Raw genomic sequence first — 14,712 nt, 5'->3', positions numbered from 1 at the left:
CACCAAGTGGCAGCGCAGTAACAAAACGTCTAAGTGAGCTTGCTGCAGAAAAAGTGTCCAAGGTTAAATCCAAGTTAATCTTGGACAAGTTAATCGTCTCAGTGATGGAGATAGAAACACAAGGGGAAATAAGCTAGCATGCTTAAGCAAATTATTGCAATTATTTTAATAAATATGTAATTTAAATGTATTTTGTAATTAATTGATTATTGCAACAGGCATACTGAATACCTGAGACTTAACTTGGACTTGCAATAAATGAATTGTGAACATGTCTGCCATTATTCTGTTTTATATATTAAAACTGTTCTCTTGATGAGAAACACAGATCTTCTCAGAATATGTTCCATTAGTCTGTTTTATATATAAATTCTCTCACTTTGTTTTGATTGGGTATAGTTATTATCACAATAACTTAAGCTTTGGCCTACCATCATTAAACAACAATGAACTTCCTGAAGAACAGGCTCTTATTTCTCTTTTATTTCCAGGCTTTAGTTTGAAAAAGCAAGGAAAAATGCAAATTGTGCAACGGAACTGTTCCAATGCCAAAATGTGCAGTGAAGTGAAAAGTGCAGAAGCCAGAACTAATTATAAAGATTTGTGTCTTTTAATTTGACTTGTTTTTTTATTTTATTTTCCAGCCACATAATGCATACTAGTTAGTGGCCAGAAAGTTGCTCAGTACAGAAGATCTGACATACATGGAAGGGGTGGTGACGGCTCTCGTGAGTGACAAGGAGACTGACGAGGAGGACACCTGGTGAGGAAAGTCAGCCCACCTGCTTGGAGGCCTGACAAACTCATAGAGAGGATAATAGAAAATGCCAGGGAGTACATGACAAAAGGTTGATGTCCAACCTAAGACTGGCTCACCCTAAAGTTACTCGTGGTGTAGACAGCCTGAGAGAGGTTCCCAAGGAAATTATCCCCATCTATCTTAAAGGGGAACACTGTTTTTTTTTTTTACATTGGCCCCTTGATTTTACGTTATTACATTGTGTTCTACTCTCCCATATTAGTTTTCTGTCATTTGGAGCTGTTCCGAAGAGCTTTTGCAATCTAACTGGGGTGTGAAGTTTTTTTGGGGGGTTGTACTATAATACACACAAATTTCCACAAATTTCTAACTTTGTTACATTCATTAGAAATATTTTGCTATTGCTTATTGATTACTTCAAAATATTAAAATATATAATAGGTACATGCCAGAAAATTTTTTTTTAGTGGATAAGTATCCAAAGTCTGCATATTTCCAGATACAAAAAAGTTGCGTCTCGCATACCTTTGAATATACTCCCTATCTTTTATAAATACGGAAAAAATACAGGTTGTAAAGTATCTAACAAGATTTCAACCCTTTTTGTTGAGTGGGAAGTTGGTATAACAGCTGCGATTGATGATACAGTGAAGGAACCAGCAGCTGTTAACGAGAACAACGACAAATGAAAATTTCAGGTAAATTTCAAAAGGCTTAAACTTAATCCTGACTCTTCCTCCTAATTTGTTATTTATACTTGATATTTGCCAAGTTCACCATCTGTTACAAATGTAAAAACCATCAGACGTCTAAATAAAATAACACAGACTGTAGAAACTTTGTGAGACATTTTAGCTTAGAAGTGCGACATCATTTGTAGAAGCTGTGCCTGCTTGACAAAAAGATCATTTCAATTGCACTTATGTGCCAGGCCAACATGAACTTTTGTGAGAAATCAAGTATCAGGAAAAGACGATGTCTATGAAAGTTTTCCATCCATAAAATATGTCTCACTTGTGTGTTCTGGAATTGTAAGTTGATAAAAAAAAGGCACAAATTCACACAAGGTGGGACTGCTGCAATACCTTCTCAGGTATTGCAATCATTAGGATTTGATGTTATGGAATACTATTGGTAGCTGATAAGTGCATCAACATATCAAAATATATGTTTTTTTGTTTATGTTTAGGGATTTAGGGGACCATTTTTTTGTATCAGCAGCTTATCACTTCATCAAATATAAATCTCTGATGAAGGATTACCAGTTTGGAACATGTTTAACCATATGGCCAGAAAACATAGCGCTAAATAGTAAAACTGGAATATTTCAGCCCTAAAAATATATGAGCAGATAGCATTAACTTATACCATCAAATAGGTTTACAAATTCTCTCTAGAAGATACAAGAGTTTTACTGACTTTTTGGAGATGCAATCAGAGATAAGTGTCAATACCTTACCTTGTGGTATCAGTAGAGACACCGCCAGGCATTATTCATTATTTTGTTATTCTCTGTTTGCAACTATTGGGGAAAATGCATGAGACTGATGGTTTTGTGCTGCTAAATTTTCTCATCATGGTATGAGAGAAAAAAAATTTCCAGCAGTAACTCATTCTAGTCAGGTGACCATGGCCTCATTTTGGTGGAATATGATGGGTCACTTTATATCAATTTTGATGCAAATAAGTATCTTTAAGTTTTTCATTGCTTGATGTGGAATAAAACAAACTAATGATTCTTTTTATGTAATACCAGCTGGTTACAACAGGAGTCTCTCAATTTTGTGCATTTTTACACTGAACTAAAATAAAAACATGGCTTCGGATTTGTGTCAATTTTTTATTTAGCTAAAATCAGATATACAAAGATTCAAGACAAATGCAACGTAGTCTAATCTGCACATGAAGAATTTGAGTGCATAAAAACTGATCTTATACTTTTGCCAAAGTAAAAGTTCGGTTATCATTGCACTTAATCGCACTAAAAACTCTGTATTTGATCCTGTAAAATAAAAAAGTATGTAATAAAAAGTAATAAAGTATTTCAAAAGAGGGTTTGTTTCTATTTGCAACTGCAGGATAAATCCTGGACTAAAAAATTATGAGTTATAGTCTATGCTATATCATAAATCACCCCTTTTTTCTTCTCACATCATGGTGTGTGTTTGAAACATCAAGAATATTGGACCGATGGAAAAAACCCAAAGTATCTGATGCCTCTTCAGCAAAGAATATAGTTTTTATAAGAAGTGAGATACTCGCCTTTCTTTTAGTTATGCTTTTCTGTTTACATGTGACTAAATGAAGGTCTAATTTTTCTCAGTGAGAACACTTTAATGCAGGGGTTTTATAGTATGTCCATGTCACAGGAATCACTTTGCAAAATCCGAAGTGTTATAATGAGTTTAATTGATTTTCTAAACCAGGAGTAGAACAGGGCATAAATACTAGGGTTTAGACAGGAGTCAAATAAAAAAAATATCACAAAAGCAGAGGATGAGGCATTAAGTAAAGTGTCTTGACCTGTAAGTGTGACACAGAAATATGGTAACAGACATATCAGGAACACAACGACTACAACCCCGAGGGACCCGGCTACTTTAATCTCAGATTTCTTAACATTTACAGAACCATGGAGGGTTAATCCTGCAGTGTGAGAGTGTAAAGCTCGAATCTGAGAAACTGCCACCACAAATATTCTCAGATACAAAACCACTATTATAGTGATGGGGGCTATAAAGGATAAAATAAGATCTACCATACCACCAATGTAATTAAACACAATGACACATTCACCTAAGCAGGAGTTATAAATTCCTGGTTGTTTGAAATTCTCCATTAGTAAAAGGCCTGGGAACACCATAGACCAGGTCCAACAAAGGGAAACACAGAGTTGCACTTTTTCTGTGTTATTTTTAGTATTGTAATGAAGGGGGTAACATATAGCTACATAACGGTCAATAGATATCATCACCATGGTTCCTATTGAGGCATTGGCAAAAATATAAGCCAGATAGTGAAATATGACACATAAACTGTCACCCAGAAGTCAGCAGCCATTTATCTGAACAATATGAAAGAACATGAGGAGACCAATAAAGAAATCAGAGACAGCCAGTGAAAGAAGGAGCAGGTTGGTGGGAGAGTGGAGCTTCCTGTGGGGAAAATAAAAAGCAGATTTACTTTCTCTAGTCTGTGTAATCTGTTAATTTTTTGTAAACATAAGCAAAGGTGCTGTACTACAAAACCCCAAACTAATTTACAGCAATTCCAATAATTATTGTTAAAGTTGTTAACTCATTTGAAACCTGAAGTGTGAGATAGAGATGATGACCAGCAGATTTAGAGATGAGGTGAGCAGAGAGGTGCAAAACAGCAGAATGAAGGTTATCATAGTTTCAAAGTAAGTACGTTTTGGTCTGCTGCATGAGGTGTTAAATAGTTGTGGAAAGCAAAACTCAGTCTCCTCCATTATCATGGGGCAGCAGCTCCTGGAAACTGATGAGGCTCTATAAGCTGATTTAACTGACTGGTCTACTCCACCTTACATTTCTGTGACCATGGAAACCCATGTGATGAGATCGTGTATAGCGTAGCTTCAACATTAAAATTTTTGGTTCTCTCATACAAAACCAATGACAAACCAACAATAAAACCCAAAAATAGACCAACAGTGTTTTGTTAGATATCGTTTGAATATTTAATTATGTTTAACTTTACATTAATTGATAAAGAACACTCATATAATTTAAATATTGTGTTTTTTTATATAGCAACAATTCACTTGTCGTCTCAAGGCACTTTAAAATTCACCAGATGATACAGTCAAATTGATTCAACGTTTTCTATCTAAGGAAAACCAGTTGATTGCATCGACTCATTAACTCGAAGGCAATCCCTCACACTAAGCATGCTTGTAGCAACAGTGGAGAAGAAAAACTCCCTTTTAACAGGGAGCGGTGTTCGGTGCCCGGCCCTACTTCAGGGTGGCCGGCTGCCGGTGGAGCCCGCGGACTCGTCCCCGCAGCTCCCCGGGGCGCCGGCATGGCGGTGGCTGGGGGGCTTCTTCAGGGCTGTCTCTCCTCCTCCCTTGGTGGGGGTCTGATTTCCGGGGCTGGCCTTCGCTCTCGGGGCGCCTGGGGCTTCGGGTCTCCCGGCGCTGGACTCAGCGCTCGGGGGGGTGTGCCTGTTCAGCTCTCCACAACCACTATTGAGCATTTTTTCTATGGATAAACTTTACATGCACAAGTTCACCCTCACAAACAATTACAGGTGCTTGGCTCCAGGTACTCAGAGATTCACTTCCATACAGAAACCCCACATTCATATCTTCAGGTAACACAGAGCACATGTCAGACTTAATAATATTACTTTTGCGATAGTTTCAAGGTGTTGCTTTATTGTATATCTCGTACCATGTCTTTGGGTTGTGCTGTTCTTTTTTCATCTCGTTACAGGTGATGAAGCAGACTGAAAATGTTTTGTCATTGTCTCCTCTCTATCTCTTCTTTCTTTCATCTTTTCTCCTTTTTTCCCTTTCTTCTTCTGTTTTTCTGCTCTATTTACATTGCAGTGTCCATATAAACTGTAAAACTCCCTGCATAATTATAATAAAGCAATTTATATGCATGAAACAAGTGGAGCAATATGGCAATTGCCATACTGTTACACTTGTGAAAGTAAAATCTGTTGGGCTCTTTTTGGCATCAAGACAATTATTCTTATTACCACATTGCCAGACAGGACACTTTTATAAAAAAAAAAATAAATAAATAACAGAAAGAGATCTCCAGCAGCACCAGACTCAGTGTGAGTGGCCATCTGCCGAGGACGACTGGGGTTCAAGCAGACAGAAGCAACGATACAAAAGACAACTGTAAATGGCGGCCCCGTCCAAGAAACACACAGCCAGGCAGACGAGCTCCAAGCCAGCTCCCATATCATAGGATGAAAAGACCACATCCAGCCAGTCACAGTCAGAGAAAAAGGGACTACACTGAAAAACAGGCTGATCTCTAACATCTATAAACAACGGTGTTGATGGCAGCAGCACAGTAAATATGTCTCTCCAGGATGGTAGCACAGCCAAACAGGAACAGACGAGCCGAAGCTACCATGAGAGAAAAAAAGGGAGAGTATAACATCAGAGATTGAACTAACAGATTCTGCAGAGTGGGAGAATAGAGATAGAATGAAATAGAATAATGAAAAAGGCCAATGAAGTTTTCTGAAAAAAGGGAATAGATTGCAGCCAAAACCTGTTGAAAAATGACTATTCCTGAATAAAAATGAATAACTTCTTTCATGATACTCATCATTGCCAAAGTTGCAGTGTACCTTTAAAGATTGTTCTTTTCTAAGAAAGTTTACACACACAAAACATTAGAAAGGATTTTATTATCCACTATTGAACTATTTCAAAAAAACGTACCATATTTTCACAACCATAAGGCGCACCGTACTAAAAGGTGCATGTATGTGTGCCATTACTGTATTTAACACACACATAAGGTGCACCGGACTATAGGGCGTGGATTTTATATACAGGTACATATCCTCTACTACGTTTAAATACCTCTACTGCGTATTTAAAAATAGAGCGGGAGCAAAACTGAGTATGTTTGTGCTTTATTCATGTATTTATTACAAAGTATTAGTGAGACAGACACATCGCTGATGACACAGAGCGCAGTGATCACTCCTCTGAAACAGTTTATTGATGCATAAATTAACTTAAAATGCAGAAATCTGCCGGCAGAATATGTTCGCTTCTATTATCCTGGTGCCTGCAGTTTAGATTGTAGTAGTTACTTCTGACGCGCGGCTGAAGCAGCTTTGCTGCTCTGGCTGCGCGGTGCAAAAGTGTGTCTGACGCGCGTTGAGGGGAGCTATCCTATCCTTTCTTCGCCTTGCAGCTGTATTTGCTGTGATCAGTGGGAATAAAGTAGTTTTATATGTTTTTAAGTGGGAAAATCCACCTGAAAATTTAATTCAACAGCAGCCTCTGGCCTACCAGCCTCCTTGCGGTTCACCGCGGCGGCTGGTAGGTGTTTTCATCAAAATAATCCAAACTGCAGGCACTAGGATAATAAAAGCGAACATATTTTGTCTGCAGGTTTCAGCATTTTAAGTTAATTGAGGCGTTAACAAACTGTTTTAGAGGAGCGATCACAGCGCTCTGTGTCATCAGCGATGTGTCTCTCTCTCTGCCAGCTCCCAGATCAGCTTCTCGGATTGGTTGATGCAGCGCGTCAAGCAGCAAAACTACATTTTTTCCATCTCGAGCAGCAGCGCGTTTGCAGCGCGTCAGATGCTTAAATGCTCCCGATGTGCTGCTTCAGCTGCTCAGACGTGCTGCGCCTGCTGCTCAAAACGCGCTGCGGGACCTTTTGCTGCGCCTTGACGCCCGTCAACCATTGACCTTGCATTTAAACTTGCTGCTTCTGCCGCGCCTGCTGTGTCCGGTGTGAAAGCAGCATTACTTTGAACGGCGGGTTCACACCGATGTTGAGCGGTTGAAGTTCCTTTGTCAGACCTACCGGAACAGCAAGCACAGCGTTCATTTGTTTCATCATGTTTTTCACATCAGCTGTGAGATGGGCACGCATGGAGTCACAGATTAACAGCAAAGGAAAATAATAATAATACATTTTATTTGTAATGTACTTTACATTAAAAGTACATTAGGGAGGGCATTCCAGGTTCGAGGAGCGGCAGAGCAGAAGGCACGATCGCCCATGGTGCGTAGCTTAGTCTTGGGGAGGAGGAGGGGGTTTGAGTGTTGTGAGCGCTGGGATAGTGTTGTAGTGAGAGGGGTGAGCAGTTCCTTCAGGTATAGTGGGGCATTTCCATAGATGAACTGGTGGGTGTGAATTGAGACCTTGTATTCAATCCTTGCAGAAACAGGAAGCCAGTGAAGGGAGTGGAGCATGGGTGGGATGTGGTTGTACTTTTGGACTCTTATCAGGATCCTTGGAGCTCTGTTCTGAATCCACTGTAGTTTCTGCAGACTCTTGTTGGGGATCCCGATGAGAAGTGCATTACAGTAGTCCAGCCTGGAGGAGACAAAGGCATGGACCATTTTTCTGCATCAGCCAAGGTGAGGTAAGAAATATTTATTAGATGATAAAAGGAGATTTTGCAGAGGTGTTTGATATGGGGTTCAAAGGTTCCTCCTCCAGAGGCCTTCCTTCGTCAGAAACGGTATCGCCGCCGGCCTCCAGAAACTCTCTGCCTCGCCTCCGGCCACACGGCCGCCCTCCAGAGACCCTTCCTGGTCTCCAGCCCTCCAGGGACTTTGTTTGCCCTTGTCCACCTTGGGTGGGTTGTTTTGGTTTTTATTTGGACTCTGCGTTTGGTTTTGTGTTTCCTGTCTGTGGCACTGTCTACGGTCACCAACAATTTTGAAGAGGTGCACCAGAGTGTCTGCGGCAAGGGGCGGATTTTCATTTGCAGCAAAACTGCCTTAAAACGGCTCATATGGCAAATTAGAAACTCTTGGTTTGTATGAATAATAAATGACTTCAGGTTATCTGACACATTGTTTGGCAATATTTTCAGCAAGTAGATGAGAAGCTTGATTCTTCTATTCCTGTAACATCAGAATAATATAATGCTTTATATTTGTATTACTTCTGATTTTGAGTGAAACCATAAATGAGCATTTACCATTCATGTTGAGGGGGTTTGCTATCAAAACGTAAACTAATTCTGTCTGTACGTCTTCCTATTTAGCAAAGTAAGATAATATGCCCGTTAAGTAACAAATGCTTCCCAATCCAGAACTTGGAATTCAAAGGTCAAGGTCCAAATAATTTCACAAGGTGGTTTTAATCTGAGCAATGTGATCTGTGGGATGGCATGATAAATTAGTCACAATTAGCTTAAAGATCTCCTTTCATATTCAAAAATATATTCCCTCGGTCTTCATTTCATGGGTAAAAAGAGTCTGTTGGCCTAAAAGGCAAACTGACTTTGGTTGCTTGAGGAATTTTGTACTTGCATGGCAAATTCAACAAAAACCTCTCTATTGGAAAAATATTGATGGGAATGGCCTGAATAAGAAGGTAGGTCCATTCATAATTTTGGCATTAGATCACATTTTTATTTCCCCCTCTTATATAAAGAGTTGCTGGGGAAATAGTTGCACTGAGCCAAGTTCAAGGTGGGCCACCTCCACACGTTGTTCAAAAGTGGTGTTACCAGTTTTTGGTGACCGGCACACACAGGACGGGAACAGCACAAAAGAAAACGTGTATAATGCAGAGTTGTCCGCATTAACCGAAAATATGTGTTTAAATCTTAAGCACACATCCTTTCTATCATGAAAGTGTTTTTTGAAAAACACTTGTTAAATATTTTTTTAGATTGAGAATGCAACTGCTGTGAGACAGTACACAGAGGAAATCCTCAACTGTGGATATACAGGCCCCCATCACATTGGAGCATCAAGAGAGTATTGTATGATATGCATTGTTTTTTCTATAGCTAACTAAATGTTTCATGGATTTTTACCAAGTAAAGGTGTAATGAACCAGCCTGGGTCTACAGATGAAGAGTTAAGGTGCTACATGGTGCTTCCTCTACAAACATTGCTACACACAAATTTGTGCTTAATCATTGCATACAAACGTTTGATGCCAAACATTGGGAGCCAGCAATGTTTTCAAAAAAGTCTGCTGTAAAATAGGCACTAAAGTCAATGTCCAATACATGCTACATGCTTCCACGAAGCGTACACCAATGCTTCAAAAACTGCAAGAAGGCCTTGAACTCTACCAATTGCTGGCAGTCATGCAAAGGAAACCCAAGGAATGTCAGAATATTTTCATGATTGGGGATGATGACAAGGTAAAATACAAATTTCAAGCACAAAGTAATTAGAATTGCTTTACACAGTAAAATAAAAATCTGCATATAGTATCCATTTTTTATTAAATAGAAACATGAAAGTCCACATAATGTTCAATACATAGACTTTGGATGTCGATGATATATGGGAACAAAATTCTATATTTAATTTTGCTGCTTGTAAATTAGGTAATAACTGATGCAGCTTAAATCTGTCCATCCATCCATGTTGTCCTGGATTAAATTGTTTCCATACTTTGAATGCATGATACATTGCTGTTGTCATAGGTATCGGCTGTTATTCATCATTTTTTTATACATTTATGTTTTTGAGCCCTTTATAAATAATGCATTAAATGGCATCTGTCTTACTAACTATAAGTATAAATATCAATGTATTGACTTATATGTTCTCAACAATAGGAAAGCATTCAATAAATATATGTTTTAGCTCATTTTTGGAAATTACAAACCCTATTTAAAGCATTTGGGTCGAGTACTCTAGGTCCATCAGCCACCCCCTGAGTGCCCCTATCAACTTTCATAACTAAATTACTCCCTTGCTTTAATGTAATGTTTTGTCCATTCTCTACGCTTAGAGAAGAAAAAGAAGCTTTGAAATGCAGTGTTTTTAAAGCTATTCTTAATTATTGGATCCACGCTAGTATTGGTACACTTTAAAAACTATGATATTGGAGAACGCTAGGTACTAATCTGTATAAACATCCACGTTTAGCCACAGGTTCTCCGAATTTGGTAAAGCAAAAATAAACCCAAAAACTGCCAAGTGGAGAGGGACAGAGCAGCATCGACTCATTTCAAGTCTACAGCCAGGGATATTCCAGACAATAGGCTATTACTTAAGCAATAATACAGGATTTTATTTTATCCAACCTGCCACTATCTTTGATTAACAAGCCCAGCTTTAAAATCTTTTTCTATCAGTAGTAAAGGATAGATACTGCCCGCCAACTGGCAGCACAGTAACAAAACGTCTAAGTGAGCTTGCTGCAGAAAAAGTGTCCCAAGATTAAATCTTGGAAAAGTTAATCATCTGAGTGATGGAGATAGAAACACAAGGGGAAATAGGCTAGCATGCTTAAGCAAATTATTGCAATAAATTTTAATAAATATGTAATTTAAATATATTTTGTAATTAATTGATTATTGCAACAGGCATTCTCAATACCCGAGACTTAACTTGGAAATGACTTAAAAATGACTTGTGAACATGTCTGCCATTATTCTGTTTTATATATTAAAACTGTTCTCTGGATGAGAAACACAGATCTTCTCAGAATATATGTTCCATTAGTCTGTTTTATATATAAATTCTCTCACTTTGTGTTGATTGGGTATACAGTGGGTGCTGGTTGGAAATGGACACTTCACTCCCGCTCACCGTGTTTCATGAATTGCGTGAAAAACATGTGACTACTATAGCCACTAGGTGGCAGTCTGAGTCCATTTCGGCGTCCCATGAGTCAGGATTAGATAGGTCAATGAGCAGACTGGGAGGGGCGTCACGTGTTGTGAGCTGAGCAGACTATTGTTCCCCAGCTTTAGCGTCATAGGGTAGGGTGAATGATCTGCAGATCAAAAGGTTGAGGGTTCGGTCCCAACTGTGGCCGAGTTTATTATTGTTGCCTTAAATGTTTTTCTCTTTTTTTTAAATCACTTGATGGCCTATGATATCAAAAATTGTACAATAACTTATTTAACTTATTTATATATTTTACGGATACTAGCCTATTATGCTGTTTGACTTTATGGCGTCTGTCTTTTATTTAGATCAGCTGATGTGCGCTCCACCTTTCCAAGGAATTACATTAGACCATAGGGATTATCATTCTACAGCCTCAATATCTTACTCTGATAATAATAGACGTATTGTTATACTATTTTTGTTATTTTTATTATTATCATTCTTATTATTATTATTATCTAGCTGGTAAAATTTTCAGTTTGATCTGGAAAAGGACGCTATGATGCCTGATACAACAATCATGAAAGGCCCAACCCCCAGGCTTTTTGGGCACATTATGCAAGAATGTTGCTTGCTGCCCCGATGAATATTGCCGTTTCTAAGCTGTTGTCAGAGATGGCTGTGATCGACCCAAAAGTCAGTGAGCTAATCCGGAGTATTCCCATTTTAAATACAGTGAACCCTCGTTTATCGCGGGGGTTTCATTTCCAAAAAGAACCCACGATAGGTGAAATCCATGAAATAGAAACCTTTATTTTTTTACAGTTATCATAAAATGAAATACTACATACAACATTGAAATCAGGGAATAAAAACTTTATACAGGCCCAAGCATTTGTTTAACAAATAAAAGTACGGTATAAACGTTGTTAACTACTGTACTGTAATGTAAAATAATATAGTTATAAATAAATAAGTAATACTTTTAATCATCAATACGAAATGAAGGGTTAATATTGCGGGGATCAGCACCGCCCCGCCGTGACGGATTGGTACGGGAGAAAATGAAAAATGATTATGAAAAAAAATACAAAGTACAGTAGGACAAATAGTGACTGACGTGTACAGTACAGTACAGTGTTTCACTGCTGTTCTGACGGAACAGCTGCATCCTGACTCTGCTCTGTGGCGTTTTTTTCTTCCAAAGCCTGCGGTGCAGCTGTGTGTTTTGGAGAGAAGAACATAGTTATGTGATCAGTCAGTGAGCTAATCCGGTGTATTCCTATTTTAAATAATGTACTATTTAACCACGTATGACCAGAACGTAATCTGGATATAATGGGTTCCTCTTTTGTATGTCATCCTGTTCTAAACATCACCAATTAATTAAGCAAACCACTTAATGCAGGAATGTCGCTACTACTGTAAATAGTGGTGCTTGAATTCTATTGTCAGAGAACAAGAGAGTAAATGTCTACACATCGGTTTTTCCAAGACAACGATCCCAAATACACGGCTGCCAGTGCAAGAGCCTGCATCCAGAGTGAGGGGATTAACTGGGTGCCAACACCAGCTGAGTCGCCGGATCTCAACCCCATCGAGTTAGTCTGGGCTGCGATGAATTTATACATTCGCTGCGAGGCCAAACCCTAGAGCAGGGACGAACTGATCTCTGCTATAGAGTCCTTTTGGAGGGACAAACTCACCAGAAAGGACTGTAATAAATACATAGATCACCTGGACAATGTAATTGATGAGGTCATAGCCTTGAATGGAGCAGCGGCTGTCATGTAATATTCCCAGGGCCAAGAGATACATGTCATTTGCTATCAGTAATACATTGATTTGAGTTGAAATGCAAATAAAAAACATTTTCTATGACACATTTTCCTGATTTTATGTTTCACTATTATATTATGGGCTACTATATAAATCTTTTTTTTAAGCAAACCTGTAAAAGCCCCATTTCCATTTCTTCTGTTTTTAAAATTAAATAAAAAATTAAAATGGCAAAAATCCAAACGTGTCTGCTAGTTTAAAGTCCATCTTATTTATTTCAATATTTAACGAAAACATTGCAGATGCCTCACACGCACACAAAATGACAGAAAGAAAGATCCGAGCGTTTTAGTTTCTATATATATATATATATATATATATATATATATATATATATATATATATATATATATATACCTTTCAAAAACTATGAGTGTTTTTAAAATCTAGTGATTTTTTGAAAGAAAATAAAAGAATAAAAACAGTTAAGCATTTTACAAGCAATTTTACAAAAAAGGAACATAACAGCATTTTTTAAATAAATGATTTATTATGAGAACATATCATTTAACCATTTATTGGGGGGTAATTAATTGAATGCTTATTTATTTATTGAACATGTATTTATTTATTTAGATTAGATTAGATGATTAGATGAGCTATATTGATCTCACAGTGGAGAAATTCACTCGTCACATATTGGCATAGAAGTTACTGAAGGTGCAAACAAGGAGGAAAAAGGTGCATTAAGAATAAGCAATATATATACCATATATCCAGGTATATACAGTATATCAATATAAATAGGATTAAGGTGCATGTGTACATGTATCGCAACCCCATCAAGGCTAAATGTTTAAGTGATAAAATCTGTTAATTTTGTGAGTCTGAACGTGAAATGTTTTTTACTATGGCTATTTATTTGTTTATTACAGACCAAGCAGACAAACATTCGATGGATTGTAATGAAAACAGTTAAAGATTAGCTTAACTTTTGATCCTCAAAGCTGTCAACGGCACTTATATTTCACAACACTAAAGAAAATATATTTTCTTACATACCTTTTTGAACAACTTTGGCTTATCTTAATGAGGAATCAACTTTGGATATGATTTTAACTTCAAAATCACCAGCCGCAGTACTGTCTCTGTCGCCTTTCTCTGGTTGCGCCTCAGTCCGTATCCCCGGCTCCAACTTAATTAATTTTATTTTTCATTAAATAATAGAGATGCAGATAATGCAGTCACTATGTTAAATTAATTCATTAACTTTATTTTGATCAAAAACATCATAAAATAGCACAATATCACACCAAGATCCCCAATAAACCTGCTTTTCAGTTGACTGCGGGCCCACAAACGTCACCCTTAGCACGGCAGAGCTCCCAAGCGCCACCTGGTGGTTGTCCGGGTACATTGCAGTTCTTTTTGAAATAAAAAAAACTGGCCTCAGGAAATACTTCGTGATTCACGCAGGAATCACACAGGAATCATGCAGGAAACCGTCCATTTCCAACCGGTACCCACTGTACAGGTGCTGGTCATAAAATTAGAATATCATGAAAAAATAGATTGATTTCAGTAATTCCATTTAAAAAGTGAAACTTGTATATTATATTCATACATTACATACAAACTCATATATTTCAGATGTTTATTTTGTTTAATTTTGATGATTACAAATGACAACAAATGAAAATCTCAAATTCATCATATCAGAAAATTAGAATATTACTGAAGACCAATAAAAACAAAGGATTTATAGAAATGTTGGCCAACTGAAAAGTATGAACATGAAAAGTATGAGCATGTACAGCACTCAGTATTTAGTTGGGCCTCCTTTGGCCTGTATTACTGCAGCAATGCGGCGTGGCATGGAGTCGATCAGTCTGTGGCA

General features: G+C 37.8%; 1 pseudogene; it reads right to left on the bottom strand.

The window, feature by feature from the left end:
* Positions 1 to 2,830: 2,830 nt before the first annotated feature.
* The window catches only part of LOC119794052, a 46,155-nt pseudogene continuing 34,273 nt past the window's right edge, over positions 2,831 to 14,712 (bottom strand).

The sequence above is a fragment of the Cyprinodon tularosa genome, unplaced genomic scaffold (genome assembly GCF_016077235.1).
Source record: "Cyprinodon tularosa strain WSP-4 unplaced genomic scaffold, ASM1607723v1 ctg467, whole genome shotgun sequence".
NCBI lineage: Eukaryota > Metazoa > Chordata > Actinopteri > Cyprinodontiformes > Cyprinodontidae > Cyprinodon > Cyprinodon tularosa.
This window is presented reverse-complemented; position numbering and strand designations above follow the sequence as displayed.